Here is a 12,736-nt window from a genome sequence, read left to right as displayed (position 1 = left end):
ATGGTATTCCAGGGTTAGGATCAATAAGCAAGAACAACCCAAGACGGTGACGCACTCTTTGGTATAATAGCAGTTTGGTCACTGAATTGAATGAGCTCTATCTTTCGCATCATCTCTCAGACAGTTAAAGACATGTAATTCTGCACATCAGAAATAACAGAACACTCACTTTTCAGGGAGTGTAGCTAATCACTTAGAAACAGGATAATTCAATCTTTTTGGCTAAATATACTGCATAGAAGTTTGTAAAGTAACAGGGTGCAAGCAGTTGTTGTATGAAATTGATTTTTAATATCTGTAAAATTCAGCCTGTGGCTGAAATGAGCAGGGTAGAGATTCTGAGCATGCCCACTGCTGGTCTTCAACAATCTCTATGTATGTGTGTGTGTAGATATCAGGAATTGTTGCAGTAGAGAGGTGAGGAACTCAGTTTATGATTGGAGTCTGAACCTTTCATGACTGCTGTTGGAGGGGTCTACCTATGGGCAGAATTTTTTGCTCTTTGGACAGACCCGTGCCTGACCCGTGCGAGTGTAGAATGACGTGCGATGATGTCCCATCCTCCCTAAAGTATGGTGACCAAAACTGGATGCAATATTCTAGATGTAGCCTAACTAGAGCTTTATAACAGTTCAGCATAACTTCTTTGCTTTTTGTACTCAGTGCCACTATTTATGAAGTCCATGATCCCATAAGCTTTGCTAACCACTCTCTCAATATGTTCTGCCACCTTCAAAGATTTATGCACATGAACTCCCAGATCCCTTTGTTCCTCTACATCTTTAGAACCGTGTCGATATAGCCTCTCCTTAACCCTTCTTCCAAAATGTATCACCTCACACTTCTCTATTAAATTCCACCTGTCACTTGTCTGTTTGCTTATGTTCTGTTGCAGTCCATTTGTGTCATTCTCACCGTTTACCACTCCTCCAAGTTTGCTATCATCAGCAAATTTTGACATTCAAAAAAGCAGTGATCCTAGCACTGACCCTTAGGGGAGACCACTGTCTACCGTCCTCCAGTCTTAAAAATAACCATTTGCTGACATTGGCCCTCCTATTCCATAAGCTTCAATTTTGTTCACCAGCATCTTATCTGGTACTTTGGCAAATGCTTTCTTAAAATCCATATCAACAACCTCCATTGCATTTCCTTCATCAACCTTCTTGATTAGTGAAGCACGATCTGCCTTTTACAGATCAATGCAGGCTCTCCTTAATTAACTCAAACCACCCCAAGTGCCTATTGATTTTTTCCCCTGATGATTGTTTCTAAAACCTTACCACCACTGATGTTAAACTACCTGGCCTGTAGTTACTGAGAATGTTCTTGCACCCTTTCTTGAATAACGTGCCACATTTGCCACTCTCCTATCCTCTAGCACCTGTCCTATACCTAAGGAGGGTTGAAAGATTGAAACAAACACTTCTGCTAACGCCGCCTCCACTTCCTTTTGCAACCAGGGATGCAAGCCATCTGGACCAGGCGACGTATCCACTCTAAACGCAACCAGCCTTTTCAGTGCTCCCTACCTCTCAGTTTTTTCCCCATTCATCTATCATCTTTGCTTCTACTGATATTTTGTCAGCTTCTAATACCAATTCAATGTACTCATTAAGTGTTCTAGGCTAGCCCTGTGCCTCTAAGCATATATTGCCCTCTTTGTCCCAATACGACCCACTGTACCTCCTATTACCCATTTACGATAATTAGGACCAAAATTGTCCACTAAAACCAGAAAATAATAACGCTCCAAATCTGGTTTGTGAATTCAGGTGTTAAATGCCAATTAGAGACCCGGTCTATTGTACACATAACTACTGTGAAAGCCCAAAAGCGGTTCAATGTAAATGTACAGTTGCTATGATACTTAAGCAATACACACCAGGTTCAATCACTGTTCCTTACTGAGTTCAACCAGGTCAGCTCCAATTGGCCTCAAAATCCCGGAGGTAAAGAGAGGCAAAAAAATCAGCCATTGATCATTGAGTGAGCTCTGCTTGTTTACGGGTGTCGTGTGAATTGGATTGATTTGTGAGTTTCCTCCTCAGTCAATTGGTATACTGACACTCACAGTCTAGGTTCATATGAAGGAAGGCCAATTGGGCAGGTTTTGCTGCCACTGTTTTGGGAACCATACCTCAGGAAAGGTCAGTAGAGCCACTTTTCCTGACTGCCTTCCTCTATCACAAACCAGGAGCCTCAAAAAAAATGTTGTCATGACCCGGCACTCATTGTATTGGTGCAAAACCAAAATCTGAGCTCTCCATGACAAGTTTTTTGTACACCAACTGAGACATTCCCACAAATAAATGTTAACTTTTATAACTCACACCCCACCACCTTATCATCCCCACATCCCCTCCCCCAACCCCCCACCACATCATCCCCATGCCGCCATCCCCTGCCCCTCCCCCACCCTACCACCTCATCACCCTCCCCCACCCCATCACCCCAATACCCAATCACCCCCACACCCCCTACCCACACCCCACACCCCTATCCCCAACTCCAAATTCCCACCCCACCACCTCATCACCCACGCACCCCTTCCCCAACACCCACCCCCTACACCCCATTACCCTCACATCCCCTCCCCACACCCAAACCCTCTCCCCCAACCCACATCCCCACTCCATCACACCCACACCCCATCACCCACACATCCACCCTCCCCCAAACCCTTTCTCCCAACCCCCATCCCCCACTCCATCACCCTCTACCCCATCACCCCACATCCCCTCCCCCTCCCCAAACTCCCTCTCCCAAACACCCTCCCCAACCGCCAACCCCCACCCCCTCAACTCCTCCCCCCAACTCCACACTCCCTCCCCCCCACCCCATCCCCCACATCACACACCCCCATCTATCACATCCCTCACCCCTCCCCCACACCCCATCCCCCACACCCCACACTCCACACCCCTAACCCTCACACCCCTATCCCCCACACCCCACACTCCTATCCCCCACACCTCACACCCCCATCTATCACATCCCTCACCCCTCCCCCACACCCCTATCCCCCACACCCCACACCCCTAACCCTCACACCCCTATCCCCCACACCCCACACCCCTAGCCCCTGCACCCCACACCCCTATAACTCACACCCCTATCCCCCACACCCCACGCCCCTATCCCCACACCCCATACCCCTATTCCCACACCCCGCACCCCAATCGATCACATCCCTCACCTCTCCCCCCACACCACCCCACACCCTTATCACCCACACCCCACATCTACAACACTATCTCCCACCCCCAACACCCCTATCCCCCACTCCCTATCCCCCACACCCCACACCCCTATCCCTCACATCCCTATCCCCCACACCCCTATCCCCCACACCTCGCACCCCAATCTATCACATCCCTCACCCCTCCCCCGACACCTCCTCCACACCCCTATCCCCCACACCCCAGACCCCTGTCCCTCACACCACTATCCCCTGCACCCCACACCCCTATCCCCCACACTCCACACCCCTATCCCTCACATCCCTATCCCCCCACACCCCTATCCCCCACACCCCAGACCCCTGTTCCTCACACCGCTATCCCCCACAGCCCTATCCCCTGCACCCCACACCCCACACCCCTATCCCCCACACCCCTATTTCGCACATCTCACACCACACACCCCTATATCCCACAACCCAGCCCCCCACATCCCACACCCCTATCCCCCACATCCCACACCCTTATCCCCCACATCCCACAGCCCCCCAAAACCAACACACCTCTATTCCCCATACCCCACATCCCTATCCCCCACATCCCACACATCCAACACCTCTATCCATTCCATACCCCTATCCTCCACATCCCACACCCCTATCCCCCACATTCCAGTCCCTCACATCCCACACCCCTATGCCCCACATCCCAATCCCCCACATCCCAATCCCACACACCCCTATCCCCCACACCCCACACACCTATCCCCCAACCCCAAATTCCCACCTCATCACCCCCACAACCCCTCCTCCAACCCTCCCACCACCACCCTCACATCACTCCCACACCCCCTCCCCCACACCCCCTCCCCCTCACCCTCCCTCACAACACCCCCTCCCCCAACCCCACAGCCCCGCCATCTCACATCCACAAAGAGAATGTACTTAGCCCTCTAGAAAAGCTTTCACAACAGAGGCACAATGTAGCCAAGTTAAAATTCTGTGCGCAGCTTCAACCCAACTGATATCAATTCTGCTCAGACTGACTCTCACTTAAAGTCATTGGCATTTGCAAGGAGATTAAAATAGAACTGTTTTCATTGTGAAAGCAATCCAGATGCAATAACAAACCCAACAGTTGTCTCACTGTTCTCTCGATCAAGTCAAACTTTCAGCACTTCGTCAAGGAGGCTTGTCCAATCCACCAAGAGGGTGGGTGGGGGTGGAGGCACATAGGACGTCAGACACATTGGGAAATAGAAATCTACTCACAGTTGTGCTGTAAAATATATATATAATATATATGTATATATAAATGGATCAGAAGAGCTGTCAAGGAAAGCAGCAAACTCTTAATAGAAAATGAGAGACTCCAATAAATAAAATCCTTGCTCCAGCTTTCTAATCATTAACTGCTGCCTCACCTATTAAAATCAATGACCCATGAGAATCATAGGCCTGAATTTCACACTTGGTGTACATGCCAAGTTGACGGGAGTGGGAGTGGAAGTGGATGTGGCCCCCCTGCCCCCACCCCCCTCACCAAACCCGACCAAGATGGTGAGCCCGGCACGAGTCAAGGCGGCGAGCCCCAGCTGCTTGGCCTGAGTGCCTTGCGGGTCAAGGGCCACGGCTCGGTGTCCCAGAGGGGCTGGGTTTGGCCAGGCTGCAATGGCGCTGCAAGTAGAGAGTGATCAAATCAGTGCTTCTCCGTCATTTCAGAAGAGAATCCCTAACACCAACGAAAGAATTAAGACAGGCAGAGGCCCCCCAAATCTCCTCATTCTGATGAGAAACAAGGTGGATGCCTTGGAGCTGGAGAGCCACCACCCACCTCGTCGGCCAGTTGTGGAGAGGCAGGGGTCTCTAATGAAGGTAAGAGTGCAGTGTACAGAGTTGAGTGTCAGATTGTCCAAACATTCTTGTGATGTCTCATCATTAATTTGAGCCTCAAACCTGAAGTTCCCACTGATCATTGAAAGATAATGGCACTATGTTACAGATCTCCATTGTCTCACTAGGGCACCAGACATGCACAGTGACAGTGTGATGGCTTAAGTTAATGACATGTCCTTGTTCTCCCCTAAAATCGCCAGCCCGCCCACAAACGCAGGACCCCAAAGGGCCACCCTTGAGCCAGAGGAGGAGGGGGCTTTAGATTCACCTGCATCACACACCAGTACAGATACCAATACCTCGATGAGCATTAGACCATTGACTAGAATGTTGATGCAGAGCAGTGAGGGCACTTCACACTCGCTTGAGGAGCAAGCGGAGGCAGAGAGTGGCCTGGGCACCAGCAGTCAGAGGACTGTTGGAGACCAGGACAATGCTGATTCAAAGGCAGATGATGAGCCCCTGGAGTTGTCCATTAGATGGCAGATGCTGGATGTCCAGTGAGATGTGTGGGAAGATCCAACGGAGATCCATGAGGGTTTGCATGCCATGGTCTCTGTTGTGAAGAGTCCATGTGGAGCACGAGCACTGTGTTGATCCTCATCACTGAACGCACTGCCTCCTCCATTGAGAGATCAGCGACTCTCATGGAAAGGCAACTCTAGGGACAGAATCAAAGGTTCCTGGGGTTGTGCTCGCACCTGCCAGCCCTCACACAGGCAATGGCCTCAGAAGGTCAGTGCCAGTGTGGGAGTTGGATGAGGCATTCAGTATCCCAGCTAGGTGCCCGTCCATCAATGGTGAGCAGGGAGGTCCAGAACGACCTCATGTTGGCACACCAGCTGCTTGTTGTCTGCTTGCTCCTCTCAGGGAACTCCGGATGACGCTCTTCCGCCCCTCTGCCAGTGACCGTGGCATCTGATGAGACTGGGGAGATGCCAGCCCTGGAACTGGACGCTCCCTCCCAGGCGGGGCCAGCACAGGCTCCACTGGCCAGGGGACGACCGCCAAGGTCATTGAGGCCAAAGGGACAGCAGAGTCAGCAGCTGTCTCCAATGCTGCTGCCAGCGAGGGTGGGAGGGAGTGGGCAACAAGACGCAGCACCGCAAACGTAAGCTTAAGGCACCGTGAGCACAAGAGGGACTGTTCACGGGTGATCTTCTGCTCTGTAATGTTTTGTTACTATGTTTACTGGTGTGGCCATTAATTCTATATATTGTTATGTTCATTTGATGTGAGCGCCAACATGACATAAATTTTGTTTTTGTTTTAATGGCCTGAGGATGCTTCACTTGTTTTGTAGGTGCAGGGCCACCAGTATCTCATGCTGGACGTGACTGGCTCTAAACTTTATTGCACAGGCACTGAGTGGACTTTGGGTTCAAAGGAAAGGGTCATTTCAGACATCTGGGATGGAGGCGGCAGCCCTGGCATGAGGTGGAAGCAGATCTTTAGCAGCCGAACTGAAAGAGTGTTGGATCAAGGTGTCCCTGGTGTCTCTGCCTTCCTGAAGGATACACAGGTCTATCTCCACATCCTCACCCCATGCTTCTCACCATGCTCCCCTTCTGACTCACTACTGGATTCATCCTCTGTGACCTGTGGAGCTACCTTAGCATCCTCTTCCTCCAGTGGGTCACCCCTATTCAGTGCCAGATTGTGGAGAGTGCAGCATGCAAGCACTATCAGTGATACCCGGTCTGGGGGGTATTGTGGTGCACCTCCTGAACGGTCCAGACCTATGGTCCTCTCTATCATCGTCCATGTGGAGGCATGACTCATATTGTAACACTTCTCTGTCTCTGTTCTTGGATGGCAGAGAGGTGTCATAAGCCACCTTTTCAACGGACAGCCCTTGTCACCCATCCAGTCAAACTGGAGCAGTGAACAGAATCTGCACCTGGGAGTGTCTCAGGATGTAAGCATCATGGGAGCTGCCAGGGTACCTTGAACAGACTCACAGAATCTGCATCTTGTGGTCACGAACGATCAGGGTGTTCATGAAGTGAAATCCCTTCCTGTTGACGAAGGCACCCGGCTGACCTGCTGGCGCCTTGATGGCCACGTGTGTGCAGTCGATTGCACCTTGGATGTGGAGGAACCCAGCAATTGCTGCAAAGCCTCTGGCTGGCCTTGTCCATAAGGAAATGAATAAATGTCATTACCCGCCTGAACAGAGCTTCTGTCACCAGCTTGACGTGACTGTGGACAGTTGATTGGGGGACTCCTCAAAGGTCCCCCACTGACCCCTGGAAGAAGCCGGAGGCATAGAAGTTGAGGGCCACTGTGACCTTCAGAGCCACTGGCATGGAGTGTCCACCCACACAGTTGGGGGTGATCTCAGACCCAATCATCTGACAAATGGAGGTCACAATTTCCCTGGCAAGGTGGAGCCTCCTTTGCCATTGCATCTTGGACTTTTTGAGGTAGCTGTATCATTATCTGTAAACCCTGGCAGCAGGATAGTGGCATCTTCTGCAGCCCCTTGGACTACGTGCTGGCCCTATGCCCCTTGTGCCTGCGCCTCTCCTCCCACAGGTCACTCCCATGGAAGCTGCATTGGGACACCTGGCCTCCTCTCCCTCTGCCCCTCTCTTCCTGCTCAGGGAAACTGCCAACTGCAGTGAGCACAATCCCCATTACCAGGATTACAGGAGGCTGTATGGCACTTGGAAGGGTCCATATGGTCAAAATCCTCCAGGGGTCTGAAGTCCTGAACTGAAGCCTAAAAATGCTAAGACTGAAGCTCAGAACAGAGATGAAGCTGTCAAATTCAAATAAGCAACCAGCAGCAAACTATCTCTTAAACTCTTCACTACTCACACTGGCAATGCTGCTGATCCTTTTTATCCCACCCTTGGATGAGGTTGCCTGCCTGCCTGTGTGACGAGCACGAAATTGTATGGGCAATGTAAAATCGGGATAAATTGCCTTTTTAATGGCCTTAAGTGGTCCTTTAATTGTCAGCTGGTGTGGCTCCGATACCCGTGTGCACCCGGCCTGAAGATTGCTTGCATGCAGGATGATGTCAGAATGCATGCCGGACGGCGTCTTGTGCGATTTCATGTCCTTTCAGGTCGGGTGCACGCCCGTCCATGAGACAAAAAATTATGGCCATAGAATCATTAAATATGATTCATACAGCAAAGATGTAGGCCATTCGGCCCATCGTGCTTGTGTCCCTCTTTATTTCAGCATTGTGGCCAAGTGGACACTGTGATAGTCAATTGCCAGGCCAGACCATCTCCAAGAACAGATCATCTATCATTGACATTCAATGGCATTACCATCTCTGAATCCTCCACTATCAACATCCTGGGGGTTTCTATTGACCAGAAACTGAACTGGACCAGCCATATAAATACTGTGGCTACAAGGGCAGGTCTGAGCCTAGGAATCCTGCAGCAAGTAACTCACCTCCTGACTCCCCAAATCCTCTCCACCATTGACAAGGCACTAGTCAGGAGTGTGATGGAATACTGTCCACTTGCCTGGATTAGTGCAGCTCCAACAAACTCAAGAAGCTTGACACCATCTAGGACAAAGTAACCCACTTGATCGGCACCCCTTCCACAAACATTCACTCCCTCCCTTATCAATGAACAGTGGCAGCAGTGTGTACCATCTGCAAGATGCACTGCAGAATCTCACCAAGGTTCCTTAGACAGCACCCATGACCATTATTATCTAGAAGGGAAAGGGCAGCAGATACATGGGAACATCATCACCTGGAAGTGTCCAAGCCACACACCATCCTGATTTAGAACTATATCACTGTTCCTTTACTGTCGCTGGGTCAAAGTCTTGGAACTTCCTCCCTAGCTACACTGTGGGTGTACCTACACCACAGGGACTGCAGCAGTTGAAGAAGGCAGCTCAACACCACCTTCTCAAGGGCAAGTAGGGATGGACTGTAAATGCTAGCCTAGTGGGGATCTTTGTGCAGTGTCCCAATCAGCTGTCCACAGTTGCGTCAAGTTGAGTGACTAATGCTCTGTTTAGGTGGGTAATAACATTTATTCATTTCCATATGGATGAAACCCACATCCTGTAAATGAATTTTCAAAAAATAACAGGAGGGAAGGTATGGTGTGGATTGTTGTTAAATGGGGAATTGGAATTGCAGTCATTGGGACACAGCGGATGAGTCAATCAGGGATATCCTAGTCAGTAAGTGGATCCTCTCTTCCCCCTCCTCCTCCTCCTCTTTCTCCTCAGCTGCTCACCATATACCTGGTAACAAGGAATGTGAGATAAGAGCATGCAATCATCTTTGAGGGATTCAACCTGATCATGGCTGCCCCAGTGATGGTGTACACCATCTCCTCCATCAAGATAAGGGCTTGAATCCATGCTTGTTCCCACTGCTTATGTGCAGCTTGCAGTTATCTTTGTCCTACAAGGGAGAAGGAAGTGTGTCAGTGAGTGTGGTGTGATTGTTTGAATGACTCAACTTTCATGAATGAATATCTGGAATGTGTGCAAGCTGTGAGGTGTGAGTGTGAGGCTTGCAGCAGTGCTAACTGTGTGAGGGTGAGTTGAATGTATGCATGTTAGGTATGAGTCATGGTCGATAGAGATTTTAGGTATGTGGCTGAAGGGTGTAGTATGTGAGTCTATAGCGATTCAGTTGTGAGGATGTGGTGTTTGAAGGTGAATTTACTGACTTTGATCACTTGCGTGATGTCCTTAAATTTCTTGCAGCTCTTCATCCAGGACCTCAGGACTGCAGCATTGTCATTGACAGCGATGGCTATCAGTTCCCACTACCTTTGCAGTATCTGTCTGGAGCGCCTCCTAATCTACTCTGGATAGAGAACGTCTCTCCTCTTGTCCACTTCCTGCACCTAGGTCTCCAGTGCTGCATTGGGGAACCTTGGAATATGTTGTCTCTTCTGTTGCACCATTATTCAGTGTTCTTCCTGCTCAGGTGCTCCTCCTCAGTCACTTCCAGCACCTGCTATAGCCAGAACACACCTCCATTCAAGAGGTACGGTTTGGCTTTAAGTAGCGCAGTTTTGGTGGTCCTAGCCTCATTTGTACTTGGGCCCTCTGCTGAGGAAAGCAGCCAATCAACAGCATGTTTAGCATTGGCTGCAGTCATGGTAATTCAGCAAACAGCACAAAGCTTGGGTGCTGCCTTCATCAGAATAGATCCTGATTACCCATTGTGAGTCTCATGCCGGTTTTTGGGGCTCACCCAATTTTGCCCATATAGTCTAATTCATGATCACCGCCCCGTCTAATCGAATCAGTAAATGCAATTCTCCTAGTCTAATTAAATACCCCAGCCTCACCTAACTGTTGATTTTTAGCAAAGTCAATGACATCAATCCCACTTATTCTACTCAATGATCCCGGACACCTTGAGTTTAAGCAAAGGTCCCAGCCCCATCTATTAAATTCTGTAACCTATCCCAACCTATTATAATCACCAGTCCCAGCTCCACAAACTCTCATCATGAATGCTGCCTCCTAACTGCAATGCTCAATCTTCAAAACAGCAAGAACAAGCAAGGGTGATACCTCAGGGGATTTCCTAAAATTAATATCTGTAAACATTTGTGAACGAGCAACACAGATGAGAACTGGATTCAGTTACCCTTGGAATGTAGGTAACATTAGATTAGATGCTTTCATTCCCACCTGGAATTTGACCCTTGGGGTATTTAATGTTGTTGCCAGACTTAGTAAAATATTTACAGTTAAAAGTTCAATAGATTTGTTTCTACCCAAAAAGAATGATCAATAGATTAAGCTTCAGAGACTCATAAGCTCAGGGAACATTTCCTGATCGGAGTAATTCAGATAGTACTGAAGCCATGCAGCTTTAAGAACAGGCACAGTAATATAATACCTTATTGTTTATAAACTAAAAGAATTCCATTTGTGGTTTTGTTACAGTGAAATGGCACAGGGTTTAGCCCCCAGCCAGTTACCGTGGCAGCTTTACGCATAGCACATTTTTTATAGGAGTCAGTGCATGACCTATGCTGTGGACACCTAAGTGGTCTTTCATTCTATTTGTTACCTGTTTTGGGGGTAGTTTTTGGGCAATAAGAAGCACACAATGGGATGGTAAGGCCAATCCACTCCACGCCAATGCCACTGACTTCTCTTAAATTATTTATCCCTCAACCAATACTTAAAACAGATGATCTGATAACTATTACATTACTATCGTAGGAACTTGTTGTGGGTACATTGGTTGCTGTTTTTCCTACTTTACAACAGTGCCTACACTTCAAAAGAACTTCATTGGCTATGTGGGATGTGCTAGGGTGTGAGAAGCACAATATTAATGCAAGTCTTTCTTTCTCCCCTTTCTCTCCTCCTCTCACCATTGATCAGAATCTTAACTGGAGCAACCATATCATCAACACAATACAGTGACTACAAGAACAGTGAAAAATCTCATACCCCTGAGTTAGCTGCACTTAGCTGGGGCCGTAGGGGTCAAATTGGGGGAGATGGTGGTGTAGTGGTAATGTCACTGTGCTAGTAATCCAAAGGCCCAGGCTATTTTTTTATTCGTTCATGGGATGTGGGCGTCATTGGCTAGGCCTGCATTTATTGCCCATCCCTAATTGCCCTTGAGAAGGTGGTGGTGAGCTGCCTTCTTGAACCTCTGCAGTCCATGTTGTATAGGTACACTCAGTGCTGTTAGGGAAGGAGTTCCAAAATTTTGACCCAGCGACAGTGAAGGAACAGTGATATAGTTCCACATCAGGATGGTGAGTGGCTTGGAGGGGAACTTCCAGTTGGCGGTGTATATGCTGCCCTTTTTCTTAGGTAGCAGTTGTGGGTTTGGAAGGTGCTACCTAAGGAATCTTGTGAGTTACTACAGTGTACCTTGTGGATGGTGCAGACTGCTGCCACAGTGTGTCAGTGGTGGAGGGAGTGAATGTTTGTGGATGGAGTGCCAATCAAGTGGGCTGCTTTGTCCTGGATGGTGTTCAGCTTCTTGAGTGTTGTGGGAGCTGCACTCATCCAGGCAAGTGAGGAATATTCCATCACACTCCTGACTTATGACTTGTAGACAGTGGACAGGTTTTGGGGAGTCAGGAAATGAGTTACTTGCCACAGGATTCTTAGCCTCTGACCTGCTCTTGTAGCCACAGTATTTATATGGCTAGTCCAGTACAGCTTCTGGTCAATGGTAACCCCATTGATAGTGGGGGATTCAGTGATGGTAATGCCATTTCATGACAATGCTCCAAGGACATGGCTCAAATCCAACCATGGTAGCTGGTAAAATTTAAATTCAATTAATAAAATCTGGAATTGAAAGCTAGTCTCAGTAATGGTGACCATGAAACTAACATCGATTGTTGTAAAAACCTATCTGGTTCACTAATGTCCTTTAGGGAAAGAAATCAGCCATCCTTACCTGGCCCGGCCTACATTTGACTCCAGAGTCAATCTGGTTGAATCTTAACTGCCCTCTGAAATGGCCTAGCAAGCCATTCAGTTCAAGAGTAATTAGGGGTGGGCAACAAATGCTGGCCTTGCCAGTGACACCCACATCCCATGAAAGAATGATTTTTAAAAAATTATTCGGGGTTTCCACTCCTATCACTATGGCTCCTACTGCACACTTGGCACCCATAGGGCTATTCCAGAGCAAGAGTTAGATCCTTTAGGAGAAGGGTAGAAAAA

The 12,736-nt window shown here is 48.7% G+C and overlaps 1 long non-coding RNA gene across 1 annotated transcript in view; it reads left to right on the top strand.

Moving 5' to 3' along the window:
* The window catches only part of LOC121286471, a 68,252-nt gene extending 58,445 nt beyond the window's left edge, over window positions 1-9,807 (top strand). Inside the window, exon 3 of the long non-coding RNA XR_005944938.1 lies at window positions 9,782-9,807. This is a non-coding gene — a long non-coding RNA (uncharacterized LOC121286471). The remainder of the gene's footprint in view (window positions 1-9,781) is intronic.
* The last annotated feature ends 2,929 nt before the right edge of the window (window positions 9,808-12,736 follow it).

This window comes from Carcharodon carcharias, chromosome 13 (genome assembly GCF_017639515.1).
Source record: "Carcharodon carcharias isolate sCarCar2 chromosome 13, sCarCar2.pri, whole genome shotgun sequence".
Classification (NCBI taxonomy): Eukaryota; Metazoa; Chordata; class Chondrichthyes; order Lamniformes; family Lamnidae; genus Carcharodon; species Carcharodon carcharias.
This window is presented reverse-complemented; position numbering and strand designations above follow the sequence as displayed.